General features: G+C 39.6%; 1 long non-coding RNA gene across 2 annotated transcripts in view; it reads right to left on the minus strand.

Annotated features, from left to right (window-relative positions):
* The window catches only part of LOC134511084 (uncharacterized), a 49,298-nt gene that overhangs the window by 9,633 nt on the left and 14,526 nt on the right, over positions 1–25,139 (minus strand). For both annotated transcript variants that reach the window (XR_010069790.1, XR_010069789.1), the window contains exons 3-4: positions 996–1,052; positions 763–901 (exon numbers count right to left, since the gene is read on the minus strand). This is a non-coding gene — a long non-coding RNA (uncharacterized LOC134511084). The remainder of the gene's footprint in view (positions 1–762; positions 902–995; positions 1,053–25,139) is intronic.

The raw sequence follows: 25,139 nt of genomic DNA on the forward strand, positions 1-25,139 counted from the left end.
TTTGACCTGCTAACACTTAAGCAAGCTGCAACAGCCCTGTATAATTCAGATTTTAATATGCTTTACTTAACCTTTGTTAACTAACACATGAAGGAACAGCTTTTCCTTTTAGTGAGGACAAAGCGTGGTATTTCAAAAGGGCTTATGTGAGTTGAGAGTAAGGCTCTGTACACCGTTAAATCCTACATTTGACTGCTGAACCCATTCTTTCCCCTTTCTACCCAAATCCACATGGAAACAACAACAAAACAGAAAAAAAAATGGCTGAATTGAAGCTACTTTGAATTATTTTCCATACCAAAACCAAAAACTTAAGACATCTTTTCCCATTTGTACAAGATGTTCCCCAGGAGATGAAACATCTAAATGCACTTGTCAGGAAAGACCAAAGAAATGAAGGACTATGTTCACAAATCTGTTGCGAGATCAGCTGCACTGGCTTATCCACTTGTTGAACCACTGGAGCACATCCTAGAATGTCCAAAGTACAGTTCTTGCCTCTCTTTCTGGGATTTGAAGTCAGACTTTTCTGACAGCCCTCAGCAGAGCGCTGCACCTCACCAGAGTGCTGTAGGGTCCTCCAGGGTACTTCTCAGAGTGCTCACAGACCCAGGGAAGTGTTCTCATTGCCGCACTGGAGTGTAACTTCTCTCCTGGTTACGCTTCAGCTGCCATTTAAGCAAACTGCAGCAGCTCCTGCTGCAGTCATTGTCGGAGCTCTACCCCACAAGGACAAAGTCATTCATTCGGAAAAAAAATTACCTTGTTCAGACAGACCCTCTCTTTGCCCAGCACAGTCCTCTTCCATCCAGATTCAGTAGCCCAGTCACCGCTCGTATAACTTCTTCCAAGCCTTTTGAGCCTCCTAAGCCTTTCACCATGATCTGCAATTGCACTTGACCTTTGCATAGGAAACACAAAGAGAGTGGGGGAAGGAAAGGGTCCTGCCAGACACAGGCTGTCCTTAACAAAGATATCAGTAAAAACAAAGTTACCTTCACCCTCCCGGCGCTGTTCTCGTGTTTTCAGGAAACAGAGTTTTTTCTCAAAGGCTGCAGAAGTGAGTGGCGGGTGTGAGAGTTACATGAATCTGTGAAAATGACTTATTAAGTTACTGATATTCTATACACAAAAACTCTAATTACTTTCTGCAGTGCTTCCAAAATTTCTAACTATGTTTACTTTAACAAAACAAGAAACAGTACAATTCATAAATAGATTTTAATTTTCAAATCAGCTCAGCCACAAGAAGGGTGATCTCACATTTCTTCTTCACTTGCCTGGTTTTCCTATGATCTCAGGCAGAGTCATGTTCTCCAAGCCCACTGCTGCTTAAAGGCAGCATTTCAGTTTGGATAAAGTATGTGCCTGGCTTCTTCAAGAGCATCTGAGTTTAGACAACCTAGTAATTAAGTCCAGGATTGCAGCAATTAATGATCCCTCATCCTGCTTCATCAGGAGGCCTTGGGGAAGTCATCTTGGCATTTACGATTAAGGGGCTGACCAACAGGAGCAGGCATTATGTGCTGAAGACCTTAAGCAGACAAAGGCTTCAGCTCATAAGCTTTTCCATGCAGAAATGTTTTAACATGCGTGCACAAACTTCCCAAGGGATCCCCAGTTTCAGGTGTCAGTCAAAGTTTTCAAACATGGCTCTAAACTGCACAGCTAAAACCACAGAGCATTATACTGGAGCTGACACCACTGCTAAGGGAGCGTTAAATCCACACCTGATCAAAGACCCTCACATCACCTCCAAGAGACAGGAAGACAACCACCCAGGTGAGTTAAACGAAAAATGTGATGTTAATACTAATAAATGAAACAGCCCAGGGAGAGCTTGGTGGCCCTGAGACCAGAGGGCACAGTTCAGCTCATGACCCTACAGCTCTTACTTATTGGCATAGCCATGGAGATTAAGCAAAATGCCAAACAGAGAGAGATACATCAGAAAGTCAGTTCACAGCATGGATAATTTTGATTTCTACATAACTTCTGCTTACCTGACTACCCTTCACCTCCAAATCACCCTACTTCATCCTTTTTTCCAGGAACTTGGTATATGGAGCCAAAGGAGAGGAAAAATTCCCTGCAAAGCTCATGCTAAATATTTTCTTTAGGCAAGCAGGCTGACTCCCTGCAGGTGGACAGCATCATCCTGGTGATTCTAGCAAATTTTGGGGAACATCAGAGATAAAAAGCTATTATCACAGAGCTCTTGTGCCCCATATCTGTCAGGTGGTTAAAGGGACATTCTTCCACCCCCTCACTATAGTCACCCACTGTGTAGAGTGCAGATGCGGCTCTTAATTCAGTTCCACAATCTATTAGTTTTCCAACTCCTTCCCTCCTGGCACTTGGAAGTAAATCAGTCTCCCCGCTTAGCCTGTATCCACATCCCCATGTGTAGAAAAATAGGTCTCCACAGGGTATAGTTTTGAAATGTAAAATGAAGGCTAGAAAGTTCAAATTATCTAACTTGAATGATCTAATGCCAGTAACCTACTTGAAGAAATTTGTAAGAAATTAACCCCCAACTTTCTTTTCTGTTTTTAACAACACAGTTAATTGCAGGATCAGCAGTCCTCGATGGCTCATGGCATTGGGCAAGAGGACAGTTGGAGACATATCTGTTTTGCATCATATCTTTGATCTTTAGATCTAGTATTGGACCGTTCTGGGACCCCATACAAGTTTGCTGATTGGGACGAGAACTTTGGAAATAACTGATACTATGACCTAGATTTAGTGCAAAGCACTCCAGCCTTGTAGGCAAATTTGATTTTACGGTGTTAGGGAGGCCCTCAGAGAAGCAGAAGATTTCTGGTGGGAGCCTCTGAACTGAAACACTGTGATTTTAGGAGGTAGAATGGAACCAATGGCTGGGAGGGGATCCAGCAGTTTGAAGGAGCTCAGGAAGCCGTGGCCATGGCCTTGGCCTTCCTCTCTTCCCACTGCTCGCTGCTTGTCTATAATTTTCTTTCTGCATACAGTCAAACCGCTGAAAAGTTAATCAAAAATCACACAGCATGAATTGTGAAATCGCCTGAGAAACCACCATCTTGTGTTTATTTTCTTTTCTTTGCCAGTATTAATCCCCAGGAGGACTACAGCACAATCTCACTTAGTGATGCAACCTGTCAGTGGCTTGAAAGCAGGCAAAATGAGGAAGGAGGGGGAGGTAAGAGTTGTAAAAAAATGAAGAGATTTCTCAAGACCCTCCCCTAGAGGCCCTGGAAGATATTAACATAAGGTCTCCTAGTGGCTAGGGCCAGTGCTGGAGGCAGATTAGCAATAATAAAATAATCTTAGAATAATAAAAACTGAGAGAGCTTGTGTAACTCGTCATGTCCCCATTTTTAAAAGTGCCAGTATGAAAAGGGCACTAAAGAAAAGACCTATTTATTTAAATAAATTACTTACAAAAGATATCAATACCAAAGATATACCTGTTTTACTGCCCAAAAGCAACATTTTTTCTAAAGGACTTTCTAAAGTGAGTAGAGCCATTGGGGAATATATGTTATCATTCCATGTGTGAAAATTCTGGTTCACGATGGCCTTAAAACGCTCCCCAACACAACTATTGTTTCATTCCTCAGGGTGTTCAGAACAATGGTGATTGCATGCGAGGAGAAGGTTTCAATATCTGAAATAAGGTCTGTGCTCACGAAGTAAATAGTTTTCTTAGCATTTACTACTTCTTCTTCCCAAATCCCCTGGCTTATTAAGGAAATAGTTGACAAAACTAAGCTAAATGAGGAAGATTTAAAGGAGAAGACAGACCATCTAAAAGCACAGCGTAGGAAAAGTCTTTTCAGCTAAAGACTGAAAACACTGACAGATCTCTGATACTCGGCACAGACAGCATTTCCTCCCCTAGCTTTTAGCCCTTCTTCAATATATATGATGATTTATCAAATAACACTAAAAAAATTACTAAATTTCTTGGTCAGAGCTCCTTATTATGGGGACAGTAATAATATTTGTTCTTATGTGTTTCTGTGTTCCTGGTGGTCCATGTATCAACACCTATAAGCATTTTGTCATCATTATACCCAGTAGTTTACATTCTGATTTTATGTAACTTTCTTCTTTGATTTTGTCAGGAATTATCATCAAATCCATGAAGAAAAATACAACTCAGAAAAAAAGGCCAACATATTATAATATTTATCGCAATAAAAGCCAACAACTTGCTTTTTTATTGTGTTTGCAACAGCTATTTGATATTTCCAGTTTTAGGTACAAATTGCAATTCTATTGTGAATTTATGAGATATCTCATTAATGTTTTCAGCCCAAATGAAAGCACATGATTAAAAAGATATTGTGTATGTTACTACTCATAAGATTGATAAGTTTGTCTCTTTAGGTTGTAGGGTTTTTTTGGTGACACACTCTTTATCATATTACTAAATATAAAGTACCTGATTTTTTAAAAAATGAATATGTCATCCTTAATTGCCTCTCTGCTGCCTTCTCTGTGGCTGAGAATGCAGTAGCCACTATATGTTAGCTAGCATTTTACATTACAACTGCCCTCTTAAGGTCACTAGACATTCAAATACCCTGGATATCAGCTTGATCTCCACAACATGGTCGAAGGGGAGCATGAGAGAAGAGGGAAAGTATGTTTCTAATATTCCCACCTTCCCCTTTTTCAAATGTATGAATAAGTATTTCTTCTTTTAAGATGTGTGCTGTGAATCACTGCTTTAATTCCTCAGCAAATCTACCCCAGGATAGACAGGCTGAGCTTGATCACTCCAGGGACACTATTAACAGTCCAAGGCAACTGCCTCAGTCCTGGCTTTCCTGTTTCTCCTCGCTCGTCAGGGAAGAAACCAAAGTGGTGGGGGATTGTCCTTCCTACACAACTTCACCTGTCATGGGTTTGGCACCAACAGCTACAACATCTCCAGCCTGAAACTAAGACCTTCCAACAGGCACATGTCAATAACACTTTCCTGTGAGAGGATAAATAATGTTTTCCTTTGGTTTGGGAGGGGTCTCTATTATTGTCTTAAAGTTAGACTATCGCACAATTTTGATTACACTCTGTTTTAATCAACTGCTTCACTCTTTGATATTGCTCAAGGAGAAAAAAAAAAGGAATATAATTTTCTTCTTAAATCTGTCATCAAGATCTCCAACTAGTGTCTTAATAAACTTTTGTCGAAAACACAAGTTTTGCCAATCTCAAAGGCTCTCATCTCTGAGGTACATTGAACTAATTAGTAACTTAGCAGAAGTAGAGGGAAAAAAGTTCACTTCAGGCACGTTGGTAGACAGAGATAAAGAACAAAGTTCCTTCATCTGTATTAATACTCTAAAAAATAGAATTAATGACCTGAAGCTAAGACAGTACCTGGGATGATTTTATGGAGTCAGTGTTTAATTTGAAAACATTCATACACTGAAAATATTTAATGAAACTAACTAGAAACCAAATTGCTTTCCTTTCCATAGAAGGAAAACAATATTAATAAATAAGTAATCTTAAAGTACATATTACAGCAAAGCCAGTATCAGACTCATCAAGAACCTAGGCAGAGGGTAAAGCATGGCACTATCTGCCTCCCACCAGGGAAATGGATGATGCATACTGGTATGTACCGTGGCCAAGTCCATCTCCATCCCCACCCCAACCACAGGCAGCCACTGTGTTTGCTCCAAAGCCCTTTTCACTACTCTGTTTCACCTGTTGCTGGCTTACTGATGGGGGTTCTGCTCATCTTCCTAGTGAAATTTGATAAGTCCACTATCAGAATATTTTGTTTTCAAATACGTAACACACGTCCATGTTATTTCCAAAGCCAGGGTCCCTTTGTATGGTTTTCAAGCAGACCTGAACAGGATCAACTATTTCAGATATATTCAAAGGAAGAGAAGAAAATCCTCATTTCATATACACCCACCTCCCAAATCAGCTTATGGCTAGTAGCCCTGAATTGTGACAATCTGTATGCTCTAAATCAAAGTTGTATCAAGTTAATTATCTCTACCACAGCCCAGAATTGTACAATAGATCTTGCCATTTCCTAGCAAGCTACTAGTCCACCTAGCTTGAATTTCTTGCCTCAAATAATCCAGTTGCATTGGAAGCAGCATATTTTTCCATAGCAATATTTGTGTAAGATCATTTTTTATCATTTTATACAAACTACGATAAATGAAACACCAAAAAACAGTATCCAGCTAGTTATCATTTTCTGTGACATGTTAGCAGCTACATGCTTTAAATCAGAGGAATAAACATATAGAAATGTTTTCATATATGATTAGAAAGAAGGGAAAGGCACACCAAGAGTGATTAAACTATCCTATTGTCCTTTCTTTTTTATGTTGTCTTTCAAACAAGCAGTTTGCATTATGAGAACTTTCAAGCCTCCTGCAAAATCCTAAAGAATTAGGAAATTATTCTGTGAGCCGATAAAAATGGTCTGCTTTTTGGGACTCTATAAATCTATCAGTTGAACATTACTACCTTGAATCACAAAGCATGGTATTTTTAAATAAAATGAAGTAATAAGTATCGGTATTTTGGTGATACTTGATGAAAAAATTGGTATTACAGATGCACCTTTGCATGGCTCAATCTTTTTTTTTAAGTATCAAAAAAAATCACTGCACAATTCCCCCAATCATATAGCATGGTTCACTTATTATTTTTAAGGTATTTTTCCCTGCTTTGGTGTCATAACCCTGTTGTTACCTCTTATAGGAACTAAAACGTCAATGGCAAATTGATAACTATGCAGTGAAAGGGTTTCATAGGTTTTTTTCATACTTACATGAGATTAATCTCACCTCTATTGGATGCTATCGACTGTGTATAGAAGTCCTTACCTGATAGATGGCTGGTAGAAAATTAATAGTCAGAATGGAATTTTTACTCCTGAGGGAGTTTTTTAACACATAGCCACAGCACAAGGTATTTTTGTCCTAATTGCGTGAAGTATAAGTAGATAAAGCAAAATACAAAATGAAAGAAAGAAAAATGTTGTTTTCAGTGTCAAAATTTTCCATGTATGCTGGAGCTGGGCACTCCTCTGGGTCACAGACCCTTGAGACACCTGTCATGCAGCTATAGGGGATAATGGCTGCATAAAGTGGAAGCATTAGTGAGTTTTTGCAAAAGTACCTAAATTCCTAAATGTGTTTCTTAAAACCTTAGTGTCAAGTGTCTTGTCTAAAATGACACAGGCACTTTTCAGAAGAAGAGGGGGTCCTCTGAACCCCCCAAAAATGTTTTAATTACCTCAGTGTTCTTCCTCACCAAGGGCTATAAGGCAATAGAATAATTTCATAACAACAGTGCTTAAAAGCTCATCATGTGGACCACGCAAAGTGAACTGAAGAATTGTAAACTGACATGTGGAAAGCTGACCTGAATGGAAAGCAGATATTTTTTTCAGTCACTTATTCTCTGAACTGGAAAATTTGAATTCCAAACTACGGATAAATGTAACCACTGGCAACTATTATTTTTAAAACACCTTAAAAAAAGATGAATAAATGAGTTTTCTGCTGGCTGGGGATACTAGTACTAAAATGGGATGGTATAATTTAAAAACACTCTGAAACAAGCAAAGTCACATCTTATTTCAGTTTCTTCATTTTACTTGTAAATTTTCACCAACATGCCATAAGTAAACTGCTTGCAGGATACTTTAATCATTTGCCAGTCACAGTCAAATAAGTGAGATTTCTGGGTAGGCCGTTTGCCTTGGATTTGAATCCAAACGACAGAATTATTTGGATGTAACACAATTAAGTCTGTCCAGTTATGATGGCCATTTAATGAGCTTCAGCAAGGCAGAAGGGAGTTAGCTCTACCTGTCTAAGCAGGGTTTTAATATGCCATAAAGCTAACATAATAAATAATTTAAGTGCTGAAATATTACAGAGCTAAGACTTTCCCACTGACTCAGTAATACAGATTGTCACGCATGGAGACAGCCATTAGAAATCCAACCGATAACAAAGTGAAAAAGAGTAGATCACAATATTTGACTGCTAAATAGTTAAAAATGTGCTGTCTCTCTTCAGAGGAATGCGTTACGGTTTGAGATAGTTGTAACTTGCACTTGACAGACATTTCTGTGGCTCTGCCTATAGGTCTGCTCTCCTGTGTCATGTTGCTAGAAGGCACAGTCCTGGGGAAGAGCGAAAGAATGAATGAATGAAGACAGGGAGCATCTCAGAGAGTTGTGCAAGAAATCATACGCTGCCCTATTTTAAACAGAAAGCCCAAATGATTTCTATCAGACACTAAATTAACCCAGTGGGGATTTCTGAGTGTTCCAGGCAGAAAACTACTTTATTCATAAGAATAATTGGATATTTGAGACATCGTCATGTTTCATATCGTGAGTTGTAAATGTCGGCTCATCTGCAAAGGATTATCATGGGGTCTGTGTGTCTTTACCAAGGCAACTATGCAGTTGGTTAAGTTCAGCAATGCCCTGAAACCTAGCTTTAGGACAGAGTCAAGGTCCTAAACCGACAGAAGTTGGCCTTTTCAGGGCTAAGCAGGAATGAAGTTGGCAGCACCGCGCTAGGAGCCTCCTCTGTCACTTATGACACTGACCAGCTAAAAGGAAATGGAAATGATGCTAGAAGTGGAGCAACGCAGGGAGGGGAGGGATAAAAGGACCGTCCACCTTTAAGAAGGAAATGTGAAAATTAGCCTTGAGTTATGGTCCTCCAGGAATTAAGGGAGAGTATGATTTTTACATCTGCTGAGTTTTCCAAGTTGTCTCTTCTTGTTGGCGACAAAAATCCATAATTCAAAAACAAAACATTTTTCCACCACCGTAAAAAGTTCACAAGTTATGAGGTAATTACATTAGCACGCTGAGAAAAGAGAGGAGTATGCAAGAAATCCTGATTGGCGTTTCTGTGTTTAAAAGGAATTATTTTCCAATACCTGAGCATGCCCAGAGGAGCTAGTCTCTGAGCAGCTGTGAAACAGAACCTTTTTACTTCAGGGTTAGTGCAGGGAGCTCATTAGCACAGCCTCAACCCTCAGCTAAACAGCCTTGTTTGCATATTGAAGCAATAGAATGTGAAGGTGTTAAAAAGGAAGAATTGCAGCCGCTACTCCTGACTGACATGTCTATCTGGGCTCTTGTGTTTACAAGAGAATAACGAAGCTGCCCCAAAGCCCCTACTGGGCCTTATTATTATGCAGAGGCTTCTTAGATTATGTATAATTGATATCCATTTTCCCTCCAGCTAACCAATGGCAGCTCTCAGGAGTAATGCTCACTCTCCTGCATCTTACCAACCAAGCAAACACTGGAAATTGCTATCTTTTACTAGGCTTAATAATTTTTAAAGACCAAAAATTGACATTTACATTTTTCTGAAGCACAGATGACTGCACGGTTGGTGGGGTTTTCCTGCTAATAACAATCAAACAGTGGAGATATTGTATTTAAGTGTGATGCTGGTCTGGGGGTATGTTTGTGTATCATTTCTATATATTTATACACCCACATATTCAACAGACTCTGTATATAATGTGTGTGTATGTCCCAGTTTTTTCTTACATTAACAATATGGCAACAAAAAGCAAGAGCAAATTCTGAAAGCTTATTTTCTGCCATTTTTGTGAAAGATTTGCAAGGTGAATTATGCAGGCAAGGACATTCCTTCAATTACATTTACTGGTCCCCTTTCTGTACTTACAATAGTTATCTTCATCCTTACAATTTAGGCCAAATGTTCAATTCCTAAACCTGACACAGGCATGAAATCGAGTAGTGCAGCGCTCATTTTTTAGTGCTCAAACAGTTCTCTGCTCATCCAAGAGAAAATCCCATTGAAGTTTTTCCTCAAAAATGAGATATTACATTTGGCCTTTAAATTACAAAGCATTTATGAGACAGGGATTTTTTATTTTATTGGTCTTTTTTTTAATTTTATTTTTTGGTCTGGTTCAGAGCTTCTGACAGGATATTTGTGGGGGAGGATTGGGCATGATAATTTTAAAAGTTTTGTCTGTAAAGAGCTGATCTTGAAAATGAAATGCTAATAGCTTGAGATAAACAGGCAAAGTCTGTATAACCCTCTCAATGTACCGTACTTCAATCCTGACCTTCAGCCTTTTAACTGTTTTGGTCCTGGATATCTCTTCAGCACAAACTGTCAGTTGCATGGAGATTTTTTTATCCATACAAATAGTTGCCAGAATAAGGATGTGTCCAGTCCAATCATTTGCATGTCACCTTTCTCTCCAGAGGTGAAGACCTAGCTCACTAATCCTTTCTGCTTCCTAACCTTGGCAGAATTTTAATTTTAATCTGCTCTCTGAGGAGGTGCACAAGAAAATGCAAGGAATATTAATACATGGGCTGAACTGGGTTGAATGTGAAAAGGTGGTCGTTCTGTAACCATTCAAAGGTATAGCCATTATAAGTGCATTAAACCCATTCTCTGCATAGAGCAAGTCAAACCAGCAGAAAGGATGACCCTGAATTAACTGAACCGCTTACACCACCTGAACCGCTACCAAAAATCTACATACTGCTTCCATCCAGTGAAGAGCCTGAGCAAAACTAGGTAATAATAAGCAAGGACCTTTACATAGCTGATTTTTGTTCCGACAACTTTTAAGAAACCAGAGGGTAGCCACAAAAAGCTGAACAGTTTGCAGCTGCCCTTGCCTTAGCATAACTGCCTTTATGTGATGGAAACGTAAATAGACAGAAACCAACCGTAACAAAAAAATTTCTGCCGAAAGAAAAGGCAAGTCCCAACAGGCAGTCATTCACATAATGATCTCCTGACCTGTGTTTAACAAAAGCTACACACTTGTACTAAAAACCACTGAAGTCAAATAGTCATTTCAGAGTTGCACCTTTGGCCACTGGACCACAGGACTGCAGTATGCACTGTCACACGAGGATTTCAGGCTACGTAATTACATTCCAAGCAGTGTTAGCCCTGCATTGACCATGTAGATCAGTTAAGAGATGCAATAGGTCTTCTTTTTGATAATGTAAGCTTCTGCTTTTTACGTAAGTCTCTGCAAAGTGGTCACTGCTGTGCTGCAGAGAGCTGACTGGTCACATAGGTCTGTCTCTCCACCTCCTTTCAGGTGCTAACTTTCATTAAAAGAACCTTTAATTAAATATTAATTTATTACTTATTTATTACATAGTGCTTTTCCATGCCAAGAACTGCTGAGCTTGCCATACAGACACTATTTGATCTCTGGGAGGAAAGGAAGAAGGCTGTGTGTCCATGGATGGGAGGGGGACATGATCTGTACTGAGATGCAGCCCACGTTGTGAAAGACTTAGGTCACATCCAGTATTTACTATAAAGTTCAAAAGTGTCCCTATGATAAGGCATATTTGTGCTGTTCACACTTTCAGTATATGATTTTGAGGTGCGGCTTAAAAGTATTTGTGCCATTTCACCACCACCTTTCGTTGAAAAGAAGTTATCTGGACAGTTGCACCTTCGCTTTCACATTCACTCTTACACACACTGAAGCACAAGCCTTCTTTGACTTCCACCAGTGTCCAAAAGAGGCTACGACACTTTCCTTTTCTTCAGAAATATACAACCACCTCAGTGCTTTGGGTTTGGGGTCATCTTCTGCAGGTCTCTCGCATGAAGAGGGAGCACGACTGGCCTGATTTGCCAAGCACTTGTAGAAACTAACAATAGATATAGGAGCTGGCTTTAATAACACGAAGTCTCTCTTATGGACTCTCTCTTATGACGACGTGATTTTCTTCTTTCTTTTGTTCTATAAGCCTAAAATAAAGACATAAAGCCACCATTGCCCAATCTCCTTCTGGAGAGCAGTCTGTGGCAGTGTCTCAGAGCAGACCCTGTTTCTCAGGTTACTTCTCCTGAGGAGTGATATAATGAATACTGAATGGTTTTCTTTTATAATGTAAAAGACTTTCCAAAGTCCATTTACCGTCATCACAGGGAAAAAAATTGTGCTGACTATATGACAAAGGTCATAATCAGTAAAAGTGCAAGGTGATGTACAGACTAGAGCTTTGGTCCAGTTTGCTAGATAATCCATCAACAGTAATTAAGAAGCAATCATCGAGGTTTGGTCCAGAAAGCATTTCAGTGTTAACTTATATATGCAGACATATTGAGTTTAAAAGGCTGACTGAGAACCTCCATAAGACGTTTTCCTTTTTATTTCCATTTGCTTCTAGTTTACACCAGATTTTTCTCATCCTGTGTTGGTAATTCCTTTTCCAGATCCAGGGGAAACCAAGGCTTGCAGCCATACTTGAAAATCTATATTTTAAATCAGGTCTGCAACACATTTTTCTGTTTCTATTTATTCTCTGCTTATCATTTTCTTTCGTAGTAACAGGAGTCTTTTGAGTCACAGCTTCTGTGCCACACTAGTGGCACATGGCACACAAATGAAGCCACAGCGTGAAAAAGACTGCAGGACGTGATTATAGCACAGAATAATTGAAGGTCCAGGAACCTATGGTCCAGAATAAATTTTAGCCAGTGTGTTCTGCATTCATTACTATTCAGTGGAAGTGCCATACACAAAAACAACAAAAAATTTACTCCTGGCACTAGAAATTGTCACCCACAAGAAGGCAACACAGTCCAAACTGGAGACAGAATAACTGTTGAAATGAATATTTAATGACTGATTCAAGAGGTTAGCACTGAGAGGGACGAGAACAAAGTCTGCCCTTCAAAGGCTGCTCTTGCATAAGGTCAGTGCAATTTGTTTTACATGTCTATTGAAATATAACATAAACTCCCTCTTTATTCGACAGATAGGTCATCTTTGCTTTAATTTGTTGCTGCTACCAGACTGACACTGTGAAACACCTGAAGTTTTCTGTATCCTAAAGAAATAGACTATATTTTGATATAAATGCAGAAATACTTGTAGTTGCTTAAGTAGTCAAAACTCTTATTTTTCCACACTGTTTCCTATGTCAACAGAGGAACTTAATACAATCGGTTTGCACGAGTCAGTGCCCAGGAACTACCTCAGCTTTTCATTTTCTCTATACCTTACTGGGCTATAGCTACTGTATGTTGATCTGAATATCACTGATCTTAGTGTCTTGCAAAGGGTTCCTGCAAAATTAAGTGCCTCAGAATTGACGTAATTTTGTATACAAGAATCTCAAAGACAGTACCGGGAGATAAAGCAATGATTTTTGGAGAGACAATAAAAGTAAGACCATCACCTCTCCCAGCTCACTGCGCTAAAATTTCCAGTCCTAAGAATCTGATTATGTTCATAAAAACATAAGTCCAAAAGTTTTCTAGGTGCTATAAAGAGCAGTCCCTTATTTATTTTAAAGTCTTTTAGTCTTGATATCTTTCATGTCTATCACTGGATTTCTCTTAGTTTCCTGCCAGACCAGCTATGTGCATAGAATACTGCAGAGACAAAAGCAAACTTCCACAGCCAAACGCCTTTCGCTTGGGCTGCTTTTTTCCTCAGAAGCCCTTTTTCAGGCAGCACCTCATTGCTGCAACAAATTAATCACCAAAGCCCTGGTCTGGTAATGAAGTGCTATGGATTTGCAAAAGCTCGAAAGGCATTACATCTATTACCTGAAAGAAAAATGAGGTGAGTGCTCAGCACAGGCAAATTAGCACAGCAGCGCTGTCAGAGGCCAGTCTTCCTCCGGAGCAGTTACTAGTGAAGTTAGTAAAGTCCCAAAACTCTGATGGTTCTTTTTTGGCCGGGGCCAAACAGTCGTCTCTACAGTTGTGCTTGAAATCTAAAGAGAAGATAGATTTTGCACCAGAGCTGCATGGACCTGGGGTTGTTGTTTGCCACAGGTTTGGTGAAACAAACAATTCTCAAAGGCTTGCATCAGCCTGATCTTTGTTATTACTTGCAGACTTAGATTCAAATATAAATTACTCCTTAGCCTGTTTTCATCCTCCCTTTTTCCAAGCCTATCAAAATTTTTATCATGTTCTGAAGGAACAATTGTGATGTTTATGCTGTTATTCAAGCGGGTAAGTTGATTACATTCTACTTTATCTCAAAACAATTTTGCATTTTGCCATTGACGACAGTTCTGTAAAATTAGACAGACAGCATCTCAGGTGACAGGATGGACAGATGTCTTTGGCTTTAAGCTATAACAAGAGGATGGGGAAAACACTATAAATGCATAAATACGGCATTTCCTGAGTCCCTGCAGAAACATTCAGCATATGTCTCCTCTGACACCTAGAGCTCAATCCAAGCCTGTTATATCAATCAGTCTCTTAATGCTATGCTGAGAGACCTCCTCCGCTCAAGCTCCACAGCTCTTTGGAGAGGGAGAGTCAGCAACGCCTCAGCAATGTACTGTGTTGGTCCAAGCTCTTTCCCATGGAGATGGATCAAGCACAAGAAACCATCCACCACCAAGTACACCGGCTCAGTGCTTGCAGAATGGACACTTTGAAACTGAGCCAGAGCTTGACTACTTGCAGAGTAGGCATCGCCACAGGAGCTCAGTCATGACAATGTTGCTCTGAATCCACTGAAGTCACTGAAGTTTCTCTCTTTTTCTTTAAATTGCAATTACTGCAGCTGAAAGCAGAATCAATGCCAAATAGATAGTATTGTCCCCACATGGAGCTTGGGAGATCAAGAGCAAAAATGCATCCCCTGACCTTTTACTGGAAATTCACCTCCTAGCAATAAAGAAGGTGAGAAAATGAACAGTGCATGGTGAGATTTCCTATTAAAGCATCACCAAGCATGCCAAGTGTTGAACACATATCGGATGTAAACACATAGAAAGACAATCTCTGCCCCTCAGCTTTTTCCAAATCAAGACATTCCATTATCTCCCCAGGCAATGTATTTCCTTTCTTTCAGCACAGCAGAATTGCCTAGAGTTCATGGCCTTTTTCAGGACCATAATATGAGCCATTAAGCAAAACACATCCCTTCAGAGATTTGCCATTTAACAATAATTTATAACAATATCAGAACAACATCGCTGCATGATTACAGGATATCATTTAACAAATTCTAGCTGAGTGAGCAAAGGATATATTTCACTTGGTTTCCCTCACATTTCAGATGCCTTTAAATATACATACAAAGAAATTGTAAAACATGACTATTTTTGTTATGAAGCATACTGTGGGGATTCATCTCATGCATTTAAAAACATAGTCCCCGAAATCAAGATAGTCCAAAAGACAGCACACGTCATCCTGTGTGTGTCTAAGACAAGTGTAATGAAGCTGAGATGTCTCAGTCTAAATGTCTAATGTTAAGGTGGCTGAAGTAAGAGAAGATGAAGACCCCCTGCAGTGATGTGGGGCAGAACAAGGCAGCAAAGGTTTGTGCCGGTGTAGGAGCACTGGAACCACCTGTACCAACCAGTTTCTGTTACAGACCTCAGAGGAGATATAATTCTGTCTGTAATTCATGGAGAATGAAGTTCTCCGATCATAGGTGATGAAAGGTAATTGTAACAGAAGAAGATATTGTTGTACACTAAATGAGGTAATTAATTTGAGAGATCTTGTATAACACTCCAGTGCAGTGATTCCTCCTCCTGTGACAGATAAGCTACTGTATGAAGCCTAGAAATTAGGTTCTATTACATCTAAAGCACAGTGCAGAGGGCAATATGTAGGGATGCGGGGCAGCGGCAGACTTTCAGTAGTAGATCGATCCCGTCCCCCAAACTTGAGAACTTTATAAAAATCACCTTTGCGTATCATACCTTCACCCAAGCCTCACCACACTGACCTTCTCAGTATCTCTCATTTTGTTGGTTAGGATTTATTTGTGCGCATTAAATCAGAAATCTATAAACTTTTGATACTAAAAAGGCTGAGAGAGATTTTCTTTAAGCCTTTTGGAGGCTGCCATTGAAAGAAACACAGATAATAATTAAACAGGTGGGACAGCTACTAAAAACAAAACAGCACAGCTGCACGTTTTTTACGCAGACTGTCAGAAAATCTTATGTATTTTTAAAGGGCAAGTTTCACCAGAAGAGGAATTTTGTAGGGAAAAAAAAAAAAGAAGTTCAGATTGTGTTCCAGAAATGAAGAGTCTGGGCGTGGTCAAGGATCTGCTACTTGTGGAGCACTCCATGAGAACTAATAAGCAGCCTAAATTAAAAAAAAATAGTTTAGATGGTAAGGTCTCCCCTGAATTCAAGGTAACAAAACACCTTTATGTAGGGAACCAGAAATCCTTTTAACCATCAGTCATCAGTTCGTTCATAGTTGCCATAGCAGAAAGCAACTGAAATATTTCAAAGAGTGTCGTTTAAGAATTGCTGCCAGAAATTGGAGATGAAGGCTTTGCATTATCAGCACGGAAAACACAAATCTGGCATAGACTACTGTAAACTAACAGTAGCAAGGAAAGTGAGAGGCTGAAGTTCAAATGCCTTTTTTTTAGTGCCACTGCACCCTGCTTTGATATTATTGTTCCTAAGTTTGAATCACTGGAACACAGAAGCTGCTCCCTTGCCTTAGAGTCAATGTTTGTCTGGTGTCTAGCAAAATGAGAGCTTGGCCTGAGTTACACTTCCTAGACATTACAATACAAATGAGTAAATAGTAAATATAATTATTCATTAAGGGAGTAATCCTTCCATAAATCTCTTCTTGTGGAATAGATCTTTCTCTCAATAAACTTTTCTACACCTGATAGCTAGGGACTTAACTAAAAATACAAAATCTATGAGGACTACTAAATTAACAACTACTCTTCTGAATATCTTACTTAGTAAGAAGAACAATTAACAACCAGCTCCAATCTAAAGATTATGTCCAGAAAATCTGTACTTGCAACACACAAAATTAGAAACTTCTTTCCCATGTTAATAAACAAAAGCAGTTAGAGGAGTTGTGGTAGTGAAGTTAGGATGGTCTACAGATACAAGCATGGCAAGTTGTGTAGTGGAAAAATTACATTCTTCTGTCAGACCAACTTTTATAATTATAAAAAAAAAAACAGATGAGTTTTCCGGCACACAGAGCTTTCCTCAAGTTCTTCACAACTAAGTGCTATTCTTTGTGATTACAAATCATATTGCATTATCACCTTCTGTTTTTCTTAGTTACTTCCACAGAGCATAAATATTTATCCCATTGACCATTCCAGCTCCCTGAGAATGAATGCCATCTACCATGTAAAAAATGCTGTTTATGGAATATGCTTTGCTTCTAACAGCACAAAAGTCTTTTTAACAGCCTTATTACAGTAGGCATATTATGTCTTATTTGTACTGCTGTTGCCTAATGAAACCCTTCCCAAAATTTTGCCATGCACTCTAAAACCACAGAGAGAAGCATTCTCATATTAAAAGCTTTGTTACCTAAGTAAAGAAAACAAAGAGAGAAAGAAAAAGAGGGCATGTTACGGATGGGGAACTGAGACATAGACTGATTTCCTCAAAAGTATTTCCCAAAGACATACAATAAATCAGTGGCAGAAAGTCTGATCCCTTATTCCCTACTCGGTCTCAAACTTTCCTTTCTTTTATTATTGCCTGTTCCACATGATATTACTTACCCACACACACGAGCAAGATAACTATCACAACTATGATGATATGCTATTATGTAGCACTAAGGATGAATAAAAATGTGAGCTATGGAGTATATCAGTTTTATACTGTGCTTTCAAATGTCACACATCTCCACCCATAAGAGTACTGCATCACTGTTTCCATAGTAACAAGATAACATGAGCCACTTCGGTGTATGTTACTGTGTCTGAAAGAGTCCAACCTCAAGATGAGAATACCATATTGGACTTTGTAAATGAATTCTGATTTGTGCTTTTTTGTGCAAAATATAACCCCAAATGATGTACAAACTTGAATAGTGCAGTTATTTAATTGGATGATAGCAAAGATATTATAGCTAGAAAAGAGAACAGGTTTAAAGGTGTGACAATGAGCTGAAAATGCTTTTCTTTTTAGATAACAGGAGCTACAAGGCAACAGATTCTCATGGCAAACTAAAAATTGATTATGTTAAATTGACAGGAAGGAATTACGGAATGGTAGTGATATATAAGGCCTAGCAAAAGACTGTAGAGGATTTTAAAAATAGAGTAGACCCCAAAACACAACTGATGGCTGAGGAAAAGCTGTGATATAAGTTCACTCATAGTACACGTATAAGGGTAGTAAACCAGGTTTCTGCACATCCCAGCAGTTGAGACCTGGGAGATGATAGACAGGGGAAGTAAAAGAGCCCAACAAGAGAAGAGCAAGCTACAGCGGAGCCAAAAAATAGCAGCAGGGACAACGGACAAGGAGATGACTTGTGTGATCAAAAACCTGCTGGAGGTACACGGAGACTGCAGGATGGAAGAGAGAGGGAATGGTATTGCAAAGATAGGTAAGAAAAAAATCGCATACGAGGTGTAGACAAATCACGCCCGTCCGGCTCCAGGAACTATTTCCACCACTCCTAAAAATTTGACCTGAGGTAGGGCAATCCCACACAAACGTTTTCCCCCTGCTGAGCTACAAAGCCCACCACGTAAGCTCACTTCCTTATCTCATTTTTAGAATGTTTTTCAGGATGTCATAGAAGAGTTTGAAATGCAAAGTGCATATAATGGGTTGTAAAACACAGGGAATTTTCTGACTGGCTCCCTATGTGGCAGGAATGTGATTGAAATACTGTAACATGATGCATTCTTATAATTCAATTACTTTTTTCATATATTTTGGCTGTTCATATATTTTGTTTGCCTTTTGATGTCTAAAAGTTAAATTAATTCAAAGGGACTGTGCAGTTAGAAGAGTCTCCCTTTGACTTCTAGAGATGTCCATGGCTGGGCTTGTATTCTCCTACCATACGTACACCTTTTACTGGTTCAGACTTCAAGGGGCTGACAGCATTTCTTCGTTTAATCAATAGCCTGAACAGCTGCTCTGTGCTCTAACGTGTACAATGGAAGGGGCCCGGCAGTGATACCTCTCTCAGAAAAAGAATTAAGACAAAGTCACACTTCTTTCCACAGCAGTCCTGCACACCAGCTCTTCATTTGTGTTGAATGTCACTAAATCCAGATGGGAGCTCCACGCCGCCACACTGAAGCAGCGGCAGTCCCTCACTGATGGGGTCAGCAGCCACGGGAGAGCACAAAGAGGGGCTTTGATCAGTCAGTCCATAACCAGTCGAGGAGAGATTAAATTGCCTCCACTAAAACACTGGCCAACCCTCACCACAAGGAAAGTCTTCAGTTAAACAGCCTTTTCTTCTCTCAAAACTTTGTTTCACATGATTTGTGAGAGGAACCTGGGGAAACCTTTGTAAAATCATGAGAGCAGGGGATAGACTTGTGTGAAAGTATGAAAGTGTAGCTGTATGGTCTACTGTGCAATAGCTTTCCCCATAAAACATCCTATTCTCCTATTCCTGTTTCGTTCAGGCTGGTGGGCACTCAAGTGGCTCTAATGAGACAAACGTGAGCAAAAGACAGACAGGTAGACTCTGAGCTGAGTTTCAGCGATAATATTTCTCAGCAGCTGGTCGGTCATGCTTCTGAGTTTTAAACGTGACTCACTTATTGAAGGAAGATAACAGAAGTGAAGATGAGTATAAACACGTATCTGAACAAAAGTGAGATTTGCACCAAGTCATTCAGTGATCTCACTCCTCTCTCAGTGAACCAGTCCTCTGACCTGCCCCATGAGAGCTTTCCTTCTTCCTCCCTCACTACCAGCTCTGAGCATCTTTTACATCCAGAGGTCTCCACCATTTCAGATCATCTGCTCTATTGCTGACTTTAGCTTTAGCACCGCTCAGGTTTCTAGGGAGCTCAGAAATGACCTTAAGTTTTACAGAATTCATTCAAGCTTTCAAACACAGAAAGACATTTCGGCACCTATTATATGTAGTACCTGTCCATAATATGACATGCCACAAAACTTCACGCCCTATCTGCACAATATACAGCTGAAATATATTTAACCTTCAGCATCTACAAGAGCAATAAAGAACTAGAATTTTTGCCTCATAGTAGGAGCATGAGACATGCAAAAACCTGGTAAATGGTGATGGATCAAAACTTTCAGTAGAAAAGTGACATAGGCAGTCTTCTGGGTAATGCTGACAAATAGACTATTATTATCGGTGTTGGGATGTGTTATGGGAGTCTTCTGCCTTTGGGTTGTAAAGGAACTTGCTAGGAGAAACAAACAGGACTTCAGCCTCTAACCCTAAGATTGATTTACCCCTCTAACAACAAAATATAACAAGATTCTTTAAATGGAGACTACTCAGATTTGCTGGGTGAGATAGGTAAAAAAAAAGCCTTGAATACTATTTCTGTCCTTCACGGGAGTGTGTGAAGGGGATGCTTTTGTGGAGTGGTGGGTTTTTTTGGATAGTCCTGATTTGCAAGCCAGTAAGTTTCAGTGACTTCCTGCATTACATTGACTCTACATCCCTTGGTCCACAAGCAATCATTCTTCTCTCCATCACCTCTAAACACTGTTTTTGGGCCTGCTCCTTGTTGCAAATCAGACCCCTGCACTACTGCCCCAACTCCCTGCTTGCTTATCACCTGTGTTTCATCCCTTTCTGTTAGGGGAAAGTATAATTTTTAATTTGTTATCAAATGCTCCAGCTGCAGGCAGGATAACAAAATGTAGCTTTCCTTTTTGCTACTATAATACATAAGATGTGCACAACAAACTGGAACAAACAAATCAAGTGGCTGTAACAGAGTCCCTGATATGGAATAAGATAAACTCTTCCTGTCATCAGGATTCCCACTTGGGACTTCACATTGTCTATGAACTCTGGATGCAATGCTTGCACTGTTAGATGTCTGCAGTGCAGTGGTAGGGGCTGGATACCAAAAGGTTTTCTTAATAAACAGCTAGAAGGAAACAGACATCTTAGGGTGAAATTCATTTAACGAATTTTAGGTGCTTGGTTTAGGCTGAGATGAGTAAGATATTACTTTTCAGGGACTGAAATTTGGGGGACTGGGGGGTTGTTTCAGGGCACTACATTGACTTGATTTCTCCAATGCAAGCCAGACATAAGTGGATCAAAAGTGGAAAATACACAGCAGACAATTACTTCTGGAAGACTTGAAAAATTGGGGGGTTAGTTCCCCTTCTTGACTGTGGCAAGGTTATATTAGTTGCCTAAATGGTTTAGGGCACAGTCCTCTGGAATAAATAACACCATGTGATGAAAAATACCACCAGTAAGTGAAGAATGCACTAGGGAACACATTAAGAGAATGAGAGAGATATTTTAGGACATAGTTTAAACCCTGCCAGTTATGGAAAACAAGCTACTTATAATCTTTATATGCTTCATGTTTTTCTTCAATAGCATCATCTTCTCTTCTAAGCAGAACAAGCAAAAAATACAACTAAAGCCAACTAAAAATTGCCCACCCAGCTCTTTGTCTTTACCCTTCCTGAAACGGCAAGTCATTGCGTTGGACAGCTGGGAATTTCCCGCTCACTAAGGGCTCTGTAACCTCATGTAAGTAATCCTCTACAGGAAACCGAATAATTTCTCACTAAGATGATGCCAGTCCTCAGGTTACAGAAGAAGCTACATGTATATTTTCCTGCAAGTCTGTTGGAAATTAGTACTATCGAATAAGGAAGAGTACAGAAACATTTGTATTGAGTTTCTTGGAAGTTTTGCCTGATATAGTTTATAACTCTTTGTAGATCTCCTTGTAATATCATACTGGGATTTTCCTAACTCATTCTGTACCACACAGAAAGTTGTCATAGGCCTGAGGCTGTTAATATCATAATATCATATTAAACTGCAAAGAGATAAATACAAAGAGATATCATAGATACTCACCCTATATTCCTGCTCCTCTTGTGTCAAAAATATCACTTAAAAAAAATTTAATGTCAGAAAAAGTCTCAAGCATGATATGCTTGCTGTGTTGATCAGGAAAGTTAGACTTAGACCTAGCCAGCTCTTTAGCCAAACACTTGTTGGAGACAAATGTTACCTCATTAATCTACCAGTTGTTTAGAGAATATGGTGACTTGCAAGCAGGAGAGTAACTCTGTGCCTCCAAAAGGAGCTCAGTTTCCAAAATCCTTTAAGATGTAGGAATACTCTAGAGTAATAAACAGTCAAAGTGCCAAAGGAGGTTGTGCAGTCCAGACTTTGCACTGGCTGTCACTTATCCCCAGATCCTCTCTGACAACACAGAGGAAAGCATTCACGCCAGCACATGCCTGAGAGCTGGCAGCTCAGGGGTACCTCACACTGCGCGGGTCATCTGCTCACAGCTCCCAAGGAACGTAACTCCCTGCAGCTATCAGCTCACTCAAAAACCAGCCTGATTACTGGGTAAGACTGAAAAAAAAAAAAGAACAAGACTTCTTTATCCTATCAAGTTAAAGTGTTAAAGCAAATTATTATGCTGTTGGAAAAAAAGTTACCACAGAAAAGTAATATGAAGCATCCTCCCCGGTTTGTATATTGTATGAGTTACCATAGAGGGCTAGAAACCTAGCCTTTTGCTCTAAAAAAGCATTTTAGTGTCCTATGGTTGTTTTGCTAAAAGCAGAATTGCTCTCCAGCTATTGCAACTTAACGGCTTGAATGGCTCTCCAGCTCAGCCCCAGTCCCTGCAGACTCAGCTCTCCTTAATGGCTGCTGAATTGGTGGATTTTCTGGGCCCTTTCTAAAGATAGGTGTTCACAATACTGGTAGGTGCAGTCTGCAGTAGCTTCTCACGGTGTCCCACCGCGCTGCACCTGGAACTGGCTCTTACAAGACTCAGTTTTCTTCACTGCGCTTAGGGGAGAACAGAGGCTTGCGAAGGGCAAATGAGCTACTTAGGGAAAGAGTAATCCTTTGATATGTCCCCTCAGCATTTGGCAAATATTAGAATCTTCCTCTACTGAAGACTGCATCAAGACAATAATATCTAATACCTACCTAGGTATGTGTGTGTTTGTGTATGTGCCCATATATATATATAAAAAATATAAAATCCACTTATATTTTTGGTCTCTGTAGCACTTTGTGCTAAAAAATTCTATGTATTGTTTTGCCTGCTTCTTTCTACATGATAATTTCAGTACTTTTACTTGTTCCTGTATTGAGAAAAACGATGGAAGATGATCGCCCATCATCATGAACCTTCTCTGTTCATGACTTTCCAGCCCCCTCTCATATTCCTACTGCCTCTAGTTGAATGCCTCTTCTCTGAAATAAAAGTTCTTAATCTATTTAGTACATCTTCACATAGAGATGTGTTTCACATTTATTACCATACTTCTTGCTCTTCTGTCTAAATATTCTTGCTGTTGTATATGCTTTTTCTGAGGAGACATCAAAATTGTTGTCAGTTTTTAAGATGTGGGTTCACCACTGATTTACAAAAAAAAACCACCACAGGGCTGCGTTCTGATCTTCTTGTCTCTGCTTCCTCCCCAACAGTGGGAAGTCATCACAAAAACAGCACGCTGGGGAGCAGCTGCACAGAGCTAGCTGATAGGAAATTCTCAGAGCAAGGAGATGCCACTGCAAAATCCCACCCTTCTCTGTGGTTTTACGAACTCCACATCAGGATTAAAAACCAAAACCTTCTAATGAGGAGCACTCCATGACATCATATACAATACATCGCATTTTATGCAGAGTACTCACTGGATCTGGGGGAGCTCTGGTCCAGTTTATCCCTTTTTGTTGGTGATGGTTGAAAGTCATCCTTCTCGGCTCCGGAGGAGCGCTCATAAAGGTGAATTTACAGGGGGGTCTCCTCCCACGTGACACCTTGACTGGTGGGGGAAGCATCCAACCTTCCTCTCTCTCAGTGAGTCCTGAAGGGGTTTTTTTAGGTAGAATAGCCTTAAAAGAAGGAATAGAGATTGTCTTCTCTTCAGGCTAGAGCAGTACCAGGGCACTTTCTTCAAAGGATGGATTTGAAAAACATGGATTTGAAAAACATGGATTTGAAAAACATGGATTTAAATCCATGGAACTAAGGAACTGAACTGGTTTTCTGCACGCTGGTCAAAAGCTCCAACTAGTGAGCTGCTATACAAAGGGAAAAGAGCGCTCATACTTTCCAGCCTTGTTAAAAGGGTGGAAAAAAAAACAAAGTAAAAACAGTTGCTCCATTTTTACAGCCCCTGATCTATCAGGCTCTTTATGAAAACAGGGAATCTATAAGACATCTTAAGCTGAAATGTTGGAGTACTCAAAAGTTATTCTTCACTCCTGAAATTCTCAACTTAAAAGTCTAATTTTTTGTAAATGTGTGAATAAAAATGGACAATTGTACACTATGCAGTGATACTCTTTCAAGAACAGAAAAGCAAGACATTCTTTCCTATTTTTCCTGGCATGCATGGGCTTCAGAACTGAGATTTCTACCACAGTATAGCAGCAAGAAAATAGGAGAGTTTTATCCAACCTGACAAATCGCAGAGTCTAGCAACAGGGGAAGACAGGAATATTTTTTTTCTTTCTTTTTGCTTTGCTTTGTTGGTAAATTTTTACTCTAGATATTGGAAATGAACCGAGCAAAAGGAAAGGTGGGCTTGAATTCAGAAGAAATGAGGCTTTGATCTCAAAGAAGGTAAAAATCAGAGCCCAGGGAGTACACACATCACTAGGTCAGGGGAAGTGATGTCACGCTCATAATGAGCAACAACAATACTTCTGAAAAAAAAAAACCCAAAACTTCAAAAAATGCCTCCTAGATATTAAATCAAGGAATATGTTTGCATGTTAACTGCCTCCAAGCGATCTTTTATATTAAACTACTTTACGTGCAAGACTTCCAGATCATTTACAGGGCAAGTGCTTAGGAAAATAGGGGCTTTCCAAGCGCCTGAAAAGATTGTCTGACTGATTGTCTGTCTACAGGTTTTCTTTTAAAGCTATTTTAAGTATATGATCCCATCCCAGCTATTTAACTCAGGAACCTGTCAATTACAGGCTGCCTAATTGAACTCTCGGATACTGTACGCTTGCAAGCCACAAAGCATATGAACAAAAATGTGAAGAAAGGGGTTTCTGCTGTGATTTCATTCTTCAAACCCAAATTGAAAAGGTCAAATTTCAGATTGCACAACCCCATTGAGACTTAGGGACTAAACTGGGACAATCACAAAAAAAAAAAAAAAAAGGAAAAAAAGCTAATTTTTTCTT

The sequence above is a fragment of the Chroicocephalus ridibundus genome, chromosome 2, assembly GCF_963924245.1.
Source record: "Chroicocephalus ridibundus chromosome 2, bChrRid1.1, whole genome shotgun sequence".
In the NCBI taxonomy this organism is placed as follows: Eukaryota; Metazoa; Chordata; class Aves; order Charadriiformes; family Laridae; genus Chroicocephalus; species Chroicocephalus ridibundus.